Here is a 13,530-nt window from a genome sequence, read left to right on the forward strand (position 1 = left end):
AAACATGAAATTCAATTTGTAAATTTAGTACAGCATCTAAAAGATTTTTTTTTTTATTTCTTCCTGTAACAGAGAGAGAGATCACAAGTAGGCAGAAAGGCAGGGAGAGAGAGGAGGAAGCAGACTCCCTGCTGAGCAGAGAGCCCGATGTGGGGCTCGATCCCAGGACCCTGAGATCATGACCAGAGCGGAAGGCAGAGGATTAACCCACTGAGCCACCCAGGCGCCCCTAGTACAGCATCTAATAGACACACCATGGCTAACATAATCCATCTTGAATGGAACCGTATTAGGGCCTCTTGAAAACCACCCAGCATTTGAAGCCAGGCCTCCCTTGACAACTGATGGGAGCTCACTCCTGCTTGAACTCCCCATTCCCAGCAAACCTCCCACGTGGTCTCCAGGCTTTTCTGGGGTGAAAACCCATGGCCAGTACTGAGCTCAGCCTTGACTTGGGGGGTTTATTCCCTGGGGCAGCTCCACACCCTCTCAGGTCAGATGATCTCAGCTTGAGCTACTGCCTCTGCAATCTTCAGCCCCTGACCTCGTGGAATAAGGGAAAGCCAAGCATCTCCTGGCTTGCTCTTACTCTCAATGCCCATTTAGAAACTCACAGCATGGTAAGGGTGACTAAGAAGGCACAAGAAAAATGCTAGTTGGTGTACCCAGGCCGAGGCCAAAGCGAAATTCTGAGTGTGAGAAAGAGTCTTCCAGAAGAAGAGGTGCCCATGAGTGTCCTTGCAAATGTGTACCAGCTTTGCCCGACCTCCTAATTCTGCTGTCCCCCATGAACCACAATACAAGGTAAGATCAAGGAAGCACTTTTATGGGATAATTAGGTTCAAGTTCCAACAATACTGCTTTCTACACCAATTTTCACAAGTATAATGGATGACGAGCCAGCTGGGAAGCCTGACTACCCCTAAAACATTGTTTCTGGGGGAAAATATTTCTAAGTTTGAAGAAACTCACAAGTAAACCTTCAGAAGGTCATCCCTCTGTATGTTCTTATTATTTGAAGAAAACACACAGCATCGCTCTGCTCAACATACCTTGATTTCTTAGAATCTAAGAAAAACCAATCTAAACCAAATATGGTGCAGAGACCAACAAAGAGCGGCAGGCCCCAAGGAAAATGCTGGTTACAAACCCAGATGTTTCGAGGTCACCCTGCAGAGTAAGAATTAGGGAGAGGGGCAGTCACTGCTGGTGATTCGATAGTAAATAAGCATTCACTTAAAATCTTTACATTTCCCTCTCTGGCAGATTTCTAAGATTTTTAAACTTAGCTTAACAAAACTTCACAGACGTTCTCCTGTGGGCTCCCATTTTTCCACCATCCGTTTCAGATGGAATTCCAACAATACCAGGGGCCGGGGGTCACCTCAGTGTCACTGGTAGCAGGAAGCTGCTCCAGGCTTCAGAAAGCTTTGTCCATCTGCACTCAGACAAAAATGCAGGCTGCACCGCCCCCCCACCAAACCCCAGGGCTCCGTGCAGATGGATCTACACAGCTCCTGGCTAGATTACGGGTACTTTCACGAGCAAATCCTATATGCACAATTATCCTCTCCCCAGTGGGGGCTTCCAGGACTTACTCCTAAGGGGATAGAGGGGAACAGTCCCACTAGGAGGCAACGAGAAGAGATGACATTGTCAGGAAACTAAATTAGGCTGACTTATCTTGGTGCTGGGAAAGGTGAATGTCCAAATCTTGACAATCTTAAATAAATCTTATGGTTCACCTTGCAGGATAATCTCTGATAACAACCAAATGCTGTACAAGTCAGCAGGGCTGAAGAACACCCCAGCATCCTAGAGGCCATGCCTCCACCCTCTGGGCCAGGCCCCCGGTGGGTTCATGACCCGACCCCCAAGATTTCTGTGCTGTTAGAGCTGTTCGGCTGCCCTGCTCCCTGTCTCGGTGAAGCACCCAAGATGGGGCCCGCCAGCCGCACCCGCCACTCTGTGACTGATAGCAAGAGCCCACCCTGAGAGGCGTCATGAGGAGACGCGAGCTGCCCTGATGAGCAGCAGAGGCAGCTGCAAGGTGAAGTTCTGTAATCAGAGGCTCAATCAGATGACGAATGACAAGACTCAGCAAATAGCTTCTGCAGACTGAAAATATGTTCTCTTTTAGTTTCTTTTTCTTTTTTTTGCTAAAGTTCACTCCAAACACTGATTTTTCATAGTATTTGTATGAAGTGGGAATCAGGGAGTTTCAGAGTCTAAAAAGACCCCAGAGTTTAAACCACTCAGCCCCGAATCTGTGAGACCAGTATCTATTTTACAATTCGTGTCCAGGGTCCCCTAGTCCTGCCTGGGCAGCCGTGTGCCAGGGAGCCCATGGGTCCAGATGGCCAGAGCTGCGGGAGCAATGCTCTGCTGTCTGAGGGGGGTTGGATAATCCTGGTTCTTAATTCTGGAGTCACATGGAAAGAGGAGGCCCCCTCCAAAGTGCCCTCACTTGGAGGAACCGCAGAGCCACCGCAAAGCCCCAGTGAGACATCCCATCACATGGCTACATACCAGGAGCCCCTTCTTAGTCCCAGACTCTTCCAGAAGCATAACGTTCCAATTGCCCTGCCACGGTGGGGCCCCCCTCTGAACACAGTGTCCCCCAACATGTCAAGAAGGAGAGCAAACGCACTGTGCCCCTTTGGGACAGACTTTTATCAGTGCAGTGAGAAGCCTAGGGTCCTGGCAGCCCCTCCCTGCATCAGACCGAGCCCCTTGTACTTCAACTACAATGCTCCTGGCATCCTGAACTTATACATTGTCTACTTAAGTACCAAGAAAATGGAAAATCTAAAACCAGTTCATATTCAACTTTTAAAGGACATGAAGTCATGAGGATGAAGAGGCCGGAAGGCTCTCTGCTAGAGACACACATGGGCGGGCAGTTCCCATCAGCGGGTGCAAATGGCCCTTATGATTCTAAGTCTCTTTGATTCTGTGTTACCCAGGGCAAAACTGTGCGGGAGTATGTCACAGCACATACTTGGTCTATCTTTCAGATGCCACTTCTGTATACTCGAAAACAATCTCTTGCATAAGACTGCTTCTCACTGACCTGCTATCAGTGTGGACATCACTGCTGTTAGTGTTTTCTTTAACTCTTATGTGGCTTATGCATCTATTTACAAATTTTACTACTGCAAAACAATATTGCTCTAAAACAATATTGTCACTGCTCTAAAAGCGTGACACATATTAACCCAGAGAAATCTCACAACCCAATGTAAGTTACTATGATTATCCCCATTTTACAGATGAGGCCACTGAGTATTATGCTTCCATCAGAAATGATGAATACCCAACTTCTGTAGCAACATGGACGGGACTGGAAGAGATTATGCTGAGTGAAATAAGTCAAGCAGAGGGAGTCAATTATCATATGGTTTCACTTATTTGTGGAGCATAACAAATAGCATAGAGGACAAGGGGAGTTAAGAGAAGAGAAGGGAGTTGGGAGAAATTGTAAGGGGAGGTGAACCATGAGAGACTATGGACTCTGAAAAACAATCTGAGGGATTTGAAGGGGCGGGGGGTGGGAGGTTGGGGGAACCAGGTGATGGGTATTAGAGAGGGCACAGATTGCATGGAGCACTGGGTGTGGTGCAAAAACAATGAATACTGTTATGCTGAAAAAAAAAAAAAAGAGAAAGAAATCTTGGCAGGTTCTGTGCTTTGGGGAGGGCTGAGAGAGAAGCCACACTGTGCTCTGTCTGTGGTCCTGAAATCACTAAGTCTTGTGGTAGGTTGTAGGCAATGATAGATAAGAAAACAGAATCCGCACGTAATGCTTCTGTAGTAAAATCCATAAACATGTGCCCATGGCTTGGCACCAGGCAGCTCGCCGAGGCTGCAGGAATGGAACAGCTGTGGACGCAGGCAAGAAGGACAGGGAGGAAGACGCTACCTGAGTATGGAAAAAGGGTGGCCCAGCCGGGCAGCGGCACAGCCATCCACCAACCTGCTGTCTGCAGGAACGTGAGGCATAGCCAGCTGGCCTGGGAAGCCCGGGACCTGGAGGGGAGATTTTCGAGCAGAAGGCTCACCATGCTACTGGCTCCGATGAGCTGAGCGGGGGGAGTCAAGGGTGTTCAGTCTTCAGCAGGATTAGAGAAAATATTGCCAATTTAAACACCAACATGAGAAAAGTCGTTTCTCATTCCTAGCTTCTCCTGCCAGCAGAAAACTCAAGGTAAGAACTGGCCTCAGAACAAAGATCTAATCCAGGGAGTCCAGGGGATGTATCTCAGAATGAAGACCCAGCAAGGTTGTGGCAGTTGGACCCTCATCTTGAGAACATAAAGATTTAAGGCAGGGCCTCACAGACCCTTCCAATTAGAGAGCACACGTGGACCACAGACAAGGACCTGTGGGGTGGCTTTTGTCTAATGGAATAAATTACAATCTGATACAAAGGATACCCACAAGGGTTTTAAAGGAATTGTACCGTGCTGGACTAAAAGGCACAGCGCAAGTCTAAAATGAAAAGAGGCCCCTGACCCTCCAACTACGACCAGCAGGAAGCAGGAAGAGAGCCACACAGCTGCAAAACCAGGCCATTTCTTAAGGGAAAGGAAGGTTGGCTGAGACAGCAGAGCTTGGGGCCCAAAAGGGTGTCCCTGGGAAGAGAACAACCCCTCCCACCATGCCCTGGGCAGGATGATTAGCAACAGGTACCTGGCTGGGTTTGGAGCTGCTGTGGACCACTAACTGTTACAGGCCCCTTCTTTCTCCTCCTTTTGGGCTGAAGAGTTTTGCCTTGTGTGTGCAAGTGTGTGTGTGTTGGGTGAATTGTCTCCTCCTGGTCTTCAGATGGCAAGGATCACACCCAAGGAGACACATCCACACGTACCCAATACAGATGACAGTCTCAGACTTCAAGCCTGAACTGGATGCCACCAGGCCATGAGATTTTGAGAATCTGAGGCCGGGGGGGGGGGGTGCTTTGCACGCTGGGAGGGCAGATCAAAGTAGCTAGTCTCTCAAAAAAACCTCCTATGTGGTCCTCAGGGGACTTCTCGATTTGCCCACAGAATGTGGCAGAAATGATGCTGGGCCTGCTCTAGCTGAGGCCTCAAGAGTCTGGCCACTCCTGTTTTTATGCCCCTGGGAGCCCTGAGTGGCCTCGTGAGAATTCCATCTCTCCAACTGGGGAGACTGTGAAGAGAAAGACCCCAACGCTATGTGGAGAATAGCCCCGGTGCCAGCTACAGGATGGCCACTGAGCTGCTGGCTCGATGCCCAGGCATCTGAACCACGTCTGTTGAGGCACCAAAGATGGTGGTGAAGGAAGGATCCCGGCTGCCCCAGCCCTAAAAGGCCTCTGTGGGGCAGAGATGATCATGTCCCCATGATGCCTGGCAGAAATGCCTGACCCTGAGACCTAGGAGAAATAATGCAATGTTTATGGTTTTAAACCACTGTGATTTGGGGTAGTTGCCAGCAACAGGTAAGCCATGCAGCAGGAAGAGCCAGGGGCAACAGTCTATACCTGTAACCCCAACACCAGGCTGCCTCCCCATGAATCAGTTTGCCCTCCAGACTTATTTTAAAGCTTTGATGTCTGTCACCTGTTTGCATAGTAAGAAACAGAAGGGCTTTGTGACCTCTCCAGTGCTGATCTTACTTGGAAATGGCACATGTTGATCTAATTGCTACCACCTAGTTAATTTACTGGCACATCAGAAAGACTGTGATTTTAATGATCTACAACCAGAAGACCAGAATTTCAAGCAGGCACTTCCTGCTTTTTTTGCTCAAGGAACTTTCCCTGTGGTGGAGCAAAGGGTAGAATTGTCTTTTGGCTGCAATCTCTTTATTAGTCGTGTGCATTCGTGTGCCGAGTCCCAAGAGGTCATGGAAAGCCAAAAGCAATGTTAAGTGTACAAGCTTTAAATAACTCACAAAGTTAATGTAACGAATGTAAGTGCTATCTGAACTTCATCACTCAGTGCTTGCTGCAGCCCCAAGCTGTGATGAAACACCACTCATAAATTTATATTAAAACTCTGCTCGATCGCAATTATTTACCAACAAAGATTTACTGACTGCATTAGAGACTGGGGGTCTTAACCAGGCCCATCAGTCTTTGTTTTCGGTTTGAGGGACGGAACGGCGATGTTGCCTGTCAGCACGGAGTTCACTGCAACACAGGGGGACGTTTAATGGCCAGGGCCTCTGCAGCAAGGGGGCACCAGCCAGTGGCAGGCTGCTCCATGTGAAGATCAGACCACCTTGGCTCCCCAGGGAGTATTTCTCATTGGCTTGGACGGAGGCTGGGGGCTGGGCGTGCATGGGAGTGGACAGAAGGGGGAGCACATGCCGAATCTCACGGTGACAGTAACTGAATGGCCCCGCTGCCCTGGCAGTGGTGCCAACAGCTTCCTTGTTACCAAGTTTAAGAACACAAGTGTCCTATGGTTTAAACATATCTACACTAGCTCAGAAAGGTTCAATGTGTCTAAACTTTTTTCTTTTTTTTTAAAGTGAAGTCTGAGTACTTCTTTGGTTCCTGTAATAAAACACCTGCTATGGTTCCTCCATGTTTTATGATTCACATTCTTCAGTTTGTAACAAATTCTCTTTATGGCAGTTAAAGATTTCTATGTTTCTCTAAAGCATTGCAGAGAAATGCTGGCATCATTTTTTTTTTTATTTTAAAGAATTTATTTATTTATTTGACAGACAGAGATCACAAGTAGGCAGAGAAGCAGGCAGAGAGATAGAGGGGGAAGCAGGCTCCCCACCGAGCAGAGAGCTTGCTGCGGGGCTCGATCCCAGGACCCCGGGATCATGACCTGAGCCGAAGGCAGGGGCTTTAAAACCCACTAAGCCACCCTGGCACCACCTCCCTTTTAAAAGATTTTATTTATTTAAATGCTGGCATCTTTAACAGAGATCCAAGGAGTATAAACTCCAATCAGTCTTCACATTTATATTTATTACTTATTCTAATCAAGATTTTTCCTAGGACATGTATTAAACTTTTGGTTTACTTAAAATAATCGTAATCAGCATCATCATCCACCTAGAGGGGTGCCTGGCTGGCTCAGCTGGTAGAGCATGCAACTCTAGATATTGGGGTCATGAGATCAAGCCCTCCATGAGGGTGTTGACAAAAACAAACAAACAAACAAAAAAATCCCAAAACAAAAAAAGCACCTAAAAAAACATGTTTATGTGGGTGTTAGGTGACAGAATCTCATCATCAGAAATTGGGGAACACAAAGGGGTGGTACCAGGAGCAGGGACAATCTTTTCCTATGTCACAGGCTCCCTGCCATCCCTAACAATATTCAGCTCTTCTAAAATGAAAACTTACCCATCCTGCCCCTGTTCTCCCCTCATGCTAAGCCCTCCCTTGCAAATAACAAATGCACGTTTCTCAAGAGTGCACCTGGACTCAGATGAGCGGTAAGTGACACACTGCAACACCTCCTATGGGGGTCAAATCGGCACAGGCCTCTCCCCCACGGTCCTTCATTGTTGACACATGATGTCCCATCCAGTGCACTTGAATCTGGACTTTTGGTGCTGGGAATCCCACCGGACCGGGGCTGGCCAAGTCTGGTCTAAGGGCCAAATCTAACCTTTTGTCCATTTGCCTCTTGTAAGTAAGGTCTAATGGGAACACAGCTACTCTCGCGCATCAGTGCTACTGCCTTCACCCTGCACTGGCTGAGCTCAGTAGTTGCTGGAAAGCTCAAAGCACTTGTTACCTGGCCCTTTACAGAAAACGGGTGTGGAGCCAGCTCCAGGATACGGAACCGTGCAAAAACAGCCAGCAGTCATCAGTTTTACTTAAAAGTGCAAATTCTGTTCTTTCTCGCTGGAATGTCCTCCTCACATCCTCCCCTTCCTTCCTGCCATCCTGGTGAACAGCCCCTACCCTTTAGCCCTGAGCCTCAGGGTCATGGGTTCTGGGCTTCCATAACCTCTCCTGAAACAAGCATCATCCAGACCTTTAGATACTGGCTGTCAGGAGCTGAATTATGTCCTCCTCAAATTCGAATGTGGAAATCCTAACCCCCATGCCTCAAAGTATGACTGCATGTGCAGACATGTCTTCAAAGAGGTAAGTAAGGTTAAATGGGGCTGTGAGACAGGCCCTCTTCCAATCTGACTGTCCTTGTGAGAAGGGGGAATGAGGACACAGACAAGCACAGAGACAAGGCTATGGGGAGACAAAGAGAAGGCATGATCCTCACGCCAAGGAGACAGACCTTCGAAGAAAACCGCCCTAAGGACACCTTGATCTCAGATTCTGGTCTCCAGAACTGTGAGGAAATAAAGTTGCTGTCTGAGGCACCCGGGCCATAGCACCTTATCTTGGCAGCCCTGGTAGGTGAATAAGGTGGCATGTGAGCACGTGCCCAGGCTGGGAGCTGCTGCAGGACAGAGAAGTGCTCTTCCCCATCAGAAGGCACAGTGCCCCGAAGGTCCCTGGTCACACCCGTCCCTACAGCGGTTACCTCCCCACTCAGGGAGTGTCGCTTCTCAGTCCCAACTGGATGTCCTTCCCCGAGGATCTATCAGGCACCTCAAATGCCCAGTCCCCAAGTGGACACATGGGTTATCTCCCTCTGTGACTGGGAATTCTGCGGGAGACTGGGTTATCCATGCTGGCGTGGGCTCCCAGATTCTCTTGTCAGTACCTTGTGCACAGTTAGTCTCGATAATAATTATTCCATCACTCCATTCCTCATTCTAAAATATCTCCAAATATACAAGTGATCCATCAAAAACCTAAAACATGTGGAAAGAGTAACATATTGCACTCAATTAAAATGCCACTGAGTCAAATCTGGATGAGTGAACCCCACATTACATGGTTTAAGAGAAAAAAAAAAACCAAGTGTGACAAAAATGACAAGACTACAGACACACCGTGGGGTCAGAACAGCTTGTCGTTCAAGGTTCACAAAATGCTCTTAAGTGAAAGCAGTAAATCAATAACATAAACATTCACCGTGTGCAAGAAAATAATCCCAATTAACTGGTTTCCCCAGATCCTCCTCAAAAGGAAAACTTGCCGCAAATTCACCAACGTGATGCCTGGATGTAAGCTTTAGCAGAAGGAGCCGGACCAATTTGAGCTCAGCACATGTGAGCTCGGCCGCAATTATACCATCTTAACTTTCTTCCCAGTTTAAAGTGTTTCCATAGAAACAACAGGGAGCCCGCACGTGTCCCCCCCAATAACTGAATTCCTTTTTTTTTTTTTTTTAAAGTAATATTTGTCTCCGTCTCCCTCCTCCAGAGGATCTATTATACCACAAATGGAGGCTTTTCTCCCAGCTTGTTCTGTGCCGGGAGGGAGTGGGGGAGGGGGTCGAGGAGCCAATTCTGGATCTTTAACCAGCTCCCTCGTGGCCCCCTCCCCTTGCTGGTTAGTAATATTTCTGTTATTCTGCCAGGCTGTAGGGTACAAAGGGTTACACTTTAATTGAGCTGTCAGCATCTCCGACAATCCTAGAAAGCCCCGATTATGCACGGCAGGGTTAGTGCCACACTTGTTATTGTGGATGCCCTATTTGCGAAACCCAAACCTGCGCCACACACAGGTCAGCTCACCCGCGTGACCTTGCTGTCATTAGCCGCGTCTATTCCTACCTCACTGCTGAGAAAATCACACGGCGCGGGCTTCAAAGCGCCGGCCGGGACTGGATTCGACCAGGAGCTAATCACCCACAAATCCAGCTCAAATGGCAATAATTGGCTAAACCGGTCCCCTCTCCAGAGCTCAGCAGTAATTTGGGATAATAAAGAAAGGAATTATTCAGCTAACTGCCCCGAAATGTATGCTTTGTGACCGACACACTTCACATTTTAATAATGATGGACACAGAATCCGATTTAACACCGTGTCCACTGAGTAACAAGACCAAGAACAATGACAGCGAAGGGAGAAAAGTTTGTTGGGTTTCTCTCCCCTTTAGGCACCATGTTGGCAGGGAGGAAGGCCACGGAGATTTCCACTTCATGTTGGGTCTGACTGGAATTATTAAGTCCCAACAAGAACATACAAATTCTAAACCCGCATGGAAAAAACCCACTGAAGCCGCTCTGTGTTGCACCACTTACGAGAAAACACCTCCTTTGGCCAAACACAAGCAGAGGATGCTAAGAAAGAAATGATTTCCACCTGGACCGACAAATCTCATCTTGATTTTTCCAATTAATATTATCTCTTCATCACCTCGTTTTTTTCTTGCCTTTCATTCTACCCCTTCCTGTCACTGGGTTTTCAGCAGCAGGGGTGACAACACCCCTGCAAGTGAGCCCTGACACAGACTGGGGTGTGGGCTCCTCCTTGGTGGTGGCCTCTCCTCCTGCCCTGGCCAGCCCTGGGGGCCAGCAGGCCACTATCTGCAAAGGGCTCTGCGAGCTGGGAGAGTCCTCCTTTAGCTTTAGCTACATGAAATAAACCTGAACTCAATCGCTTGCCCAGGGAGCCAGCGTCCCAGTGTCCAGGCAGTCAGAGAGAGGCCGGAGGTGGAGGGGTCCCATCCCCTCCTGCTAGGGCGGGCAGGCACTGCACAAAACCGGGCACCTACAACGTGACACAGGGACAAAGCAGAGAGGAACTCCTGTATAAGCAATAATAAGAAACCTGTGGCTGCTTCTTTGTTCAGGTAAATGACCCTTGAGCCCACAGTCACTGCAAACACCACACAGCCCCCCACCCACTGTTCACTAAAGTGCCTCTGGGCACCATGCCTGTGCACTCAAGTGGGCTTGAGTAAGAGTCCAAAGCTCAAGTAAGCTATGGAGAAGATTTCATGTCTACAGAAGCTATTTGGAAGTCCTCTGCACAGAAGCCCTGTCTTTTCTCCCCTACCAACACCTGGAAATATGTTCTCCTTGGGAATGCACCTGTTCTCACTCCTGTTTCTGGCCCTTGCTCACCCACTTCACTCTCTAAGGCTGCCAACCTTGGAGCTCATTTCTCTACCAGTTACACTCCTGCCCTAGAAAATCTCACTACACTGCGACAGCACTGGCTGGTGCCCCAAAGGGAGAGTGATCTCAACCTGCTGACACCTTGAGCCCAGAGCTCCCCATCGGCACACTCTCCCATGTGCCCAAGTGCCCCCTGAGCCCAGAGCACCTGCCTCATGCTGCCTCCCCACCTCCTCTTTGGTGCTGCCCCAGCCACTTCTGTGCCCCCAAAAGCCCCACATGACACCTGCAGATGCCACCTGGGGTCAGTTCTGACATGTGCTGCCCTGAGGGTAACTATACGCCCACTTCAGAAAGCTCAGGAAGAGGAAGACTTCTTATGTTGGTTACATGTTGAGATGAATATATTTCGCATACTTGCTGACATAACAAATTAAAATTAATTTCACTTTTCTTCCCCTTATGTGGCTACCAAAAGAAAATTAGAGTTGAAACTGAACCGGTGGATCCCATTCTGTTTTTGTTTGATGATGCCGTGCATGCTGTACCAAGCTCCTGCCCCATGTGGCTCCCTAGCCTCCACCTCACCAGCTGAGCAACGGCAGAGACCATTCTTACCTTGCTTGTTTCTGTTTCCTATAACCTGGCAAAGAATAAATGATCCCCAAATGCCTGCTGAATGAATGAACGAAGCAGCGGAGCAGTTACAACCACGGCCATGAATGAGAAAGGCTTCCACAGAGAGTAAGTAACTAAGCTGGGCAACAAGATCAGTGGGAAGCGAAACCCAACTCTGATCTGTGTCATCTGGAGGGCTCCAGTCCTATTGTAACCATACGTGTGTGCCTCATGCTATGTGTTAAAACTGATTTGAATGATGCTCATACAGAGATCTCAGCAGAGACCAAATCAACACAAACAGTCTTACTGCACACATTGTAAATGCAAACCGCTACTCTGGATATGGGGGGACATTTACAGAGAAACGCTACCTAGGACCTGGCCCTCAGGATTCCTCTCTCTTACAAAAATGAGGATGTGGGCAGAGAAAGGCAGTTCAAGCCTGGAATAGTTTCTACTGGAGAAATCCAAGGAGGGAACCATCACTCACCGTCACCCTGGTTAGGACAAGAAAAAGGTTGGTGCAAATAGCCAAGTTTCAACGTGAGGCCAGTATTTAAACAGGCATGGCAAACACCTGGCAGATGGGCTCCCACTCCCCTCCCCTGAACTGACAGCAGAGAGAACTTGCTGTGAAGAGCCTCAGAAGTTTTCTCAACACAGCCCACAGCTAGCCTCCACTATACACGAGAGCCGGCACAGAAAATGAGTCCCAAGGCAGTCCCTGATCTGCAAACATACCACAGGCATCTGAGCAGCACAAAGCCTTCCTTCTGTTGGCACTACTGACCCAGGGATGATAGAGATGACTACCACTACTGCCACTTCATTTCTTGGAAACTGAATGCCATCACACACTCATTTAAAAAAAAGAGAGTCTGTGCTTCTGGAAAAACAAAGCAGATCTAGTCAGTGTCCTGTTTTGGGGCTGTGTGTACATGGGGGCTGTCACCGAACACCCAGGACACCAGAGTCTCTGGTGGTCTAAAGACACTACAGCCATTTCTTTCTTCTATTTTCTCTCTCTTTAAAGATTTTATTTATTTATTTAATTTTTTTTTGAGAGAGTGTGTGCAAGCGGTCAGGAGGGGCAAAGGGAGAGAGAGAATCTCAAGCGACTCCCCGCTGAGAGTAGAGGCCAATACGGGGCTCAATCCCAATCATGACCTGAGCCAAAGTCAAGAGTCAGATGCTTAACTGACTGAGTCATCCAGGTGCTCTGTAGTCTGGGATGAAGGAGGAACCCGTGCTTTTGGTCTTTGACCTGAAGGGCTAAGTTCAAACAAAGATTAGGGCAAGGTTCCCAACAGTCCTTTGCCTTGCAAAAGGTGCGTTTTAAGTTGCGTTATGGCAAAGATGTCACGTAGAACTTTTCTATGGATTCCAGTGTTTCCCCCCACCATTTTCATTTGAGGAAACGTCAGGTTACTGGAAATTGTGATAAAATGGATATGGACACATGTGCTTATGAATACAGATATGCATAAAGAAGGTAAAGGGTCATCCTTAGAATCATTCCCTTTGTGAATAAGAACTGGTGTTCCTACCAGTCCACCAGTTGCCCCCAGGGGACACCAGTGGGTCTTTTTACAGATAACAACCAGCTGGCATGTCTACATATATCTGGAACCAAGGAGGGAGAAGACAGCCATCAGCTTGAATGCCCCAAGTCATAGGCAGAGGTTACCCTGCCCATTATACGCAGTATATGTGGGTGACAGATGTGATGCTAAATGTGGGGAAGCTTAGATGTGTTTTCTAGCTAACATCTTCCACGACCGTCTTCTCTTCAACTTAGAGACCCTGAGAAAGACAAGACTGTTGTTGCCATCAACAAGGAACACATTCCCAGATTATGGAGTAAAATCAAATGATGCCTACGACATCTTATCGCTATAAAATGTCTGGATAAAACTTCTCAGCAGTGGTTAAACATGCAGCTATGGAAATGAGCACATAAAATGAATGACACCTTATTTCACTCAAGTCCTC

The 13,530-nt window shown here is 48.0% G+C and overlaps 1 protein-coding gene across 10 annotated transcripts in view; it reads right to left on the minus strand.

Moving 5' to 3' along the window:
* AGAP1 (ArfGAP with GTPase domain, ankyrin repeat and PH domain 1) overlaps nucleotides 1-13,530 on the minus strand; it is a 504,744-nt gene that overhangs the window by 187,006 nt on the left and 304,208 nt on the right. The window lies entirely within an intron of this gene.

This window comes from Mustela nivalis, assembly GCF_964662115.1.
Source record: "Mustela nivalis genome assembly, chromosome: 11".
Taxonomy (NCBI): Eukaryota; Metazoa; Chordata; class Mammalia; order Carnivora; family Mustelidae; genus Mustela; species Mustela nivalis.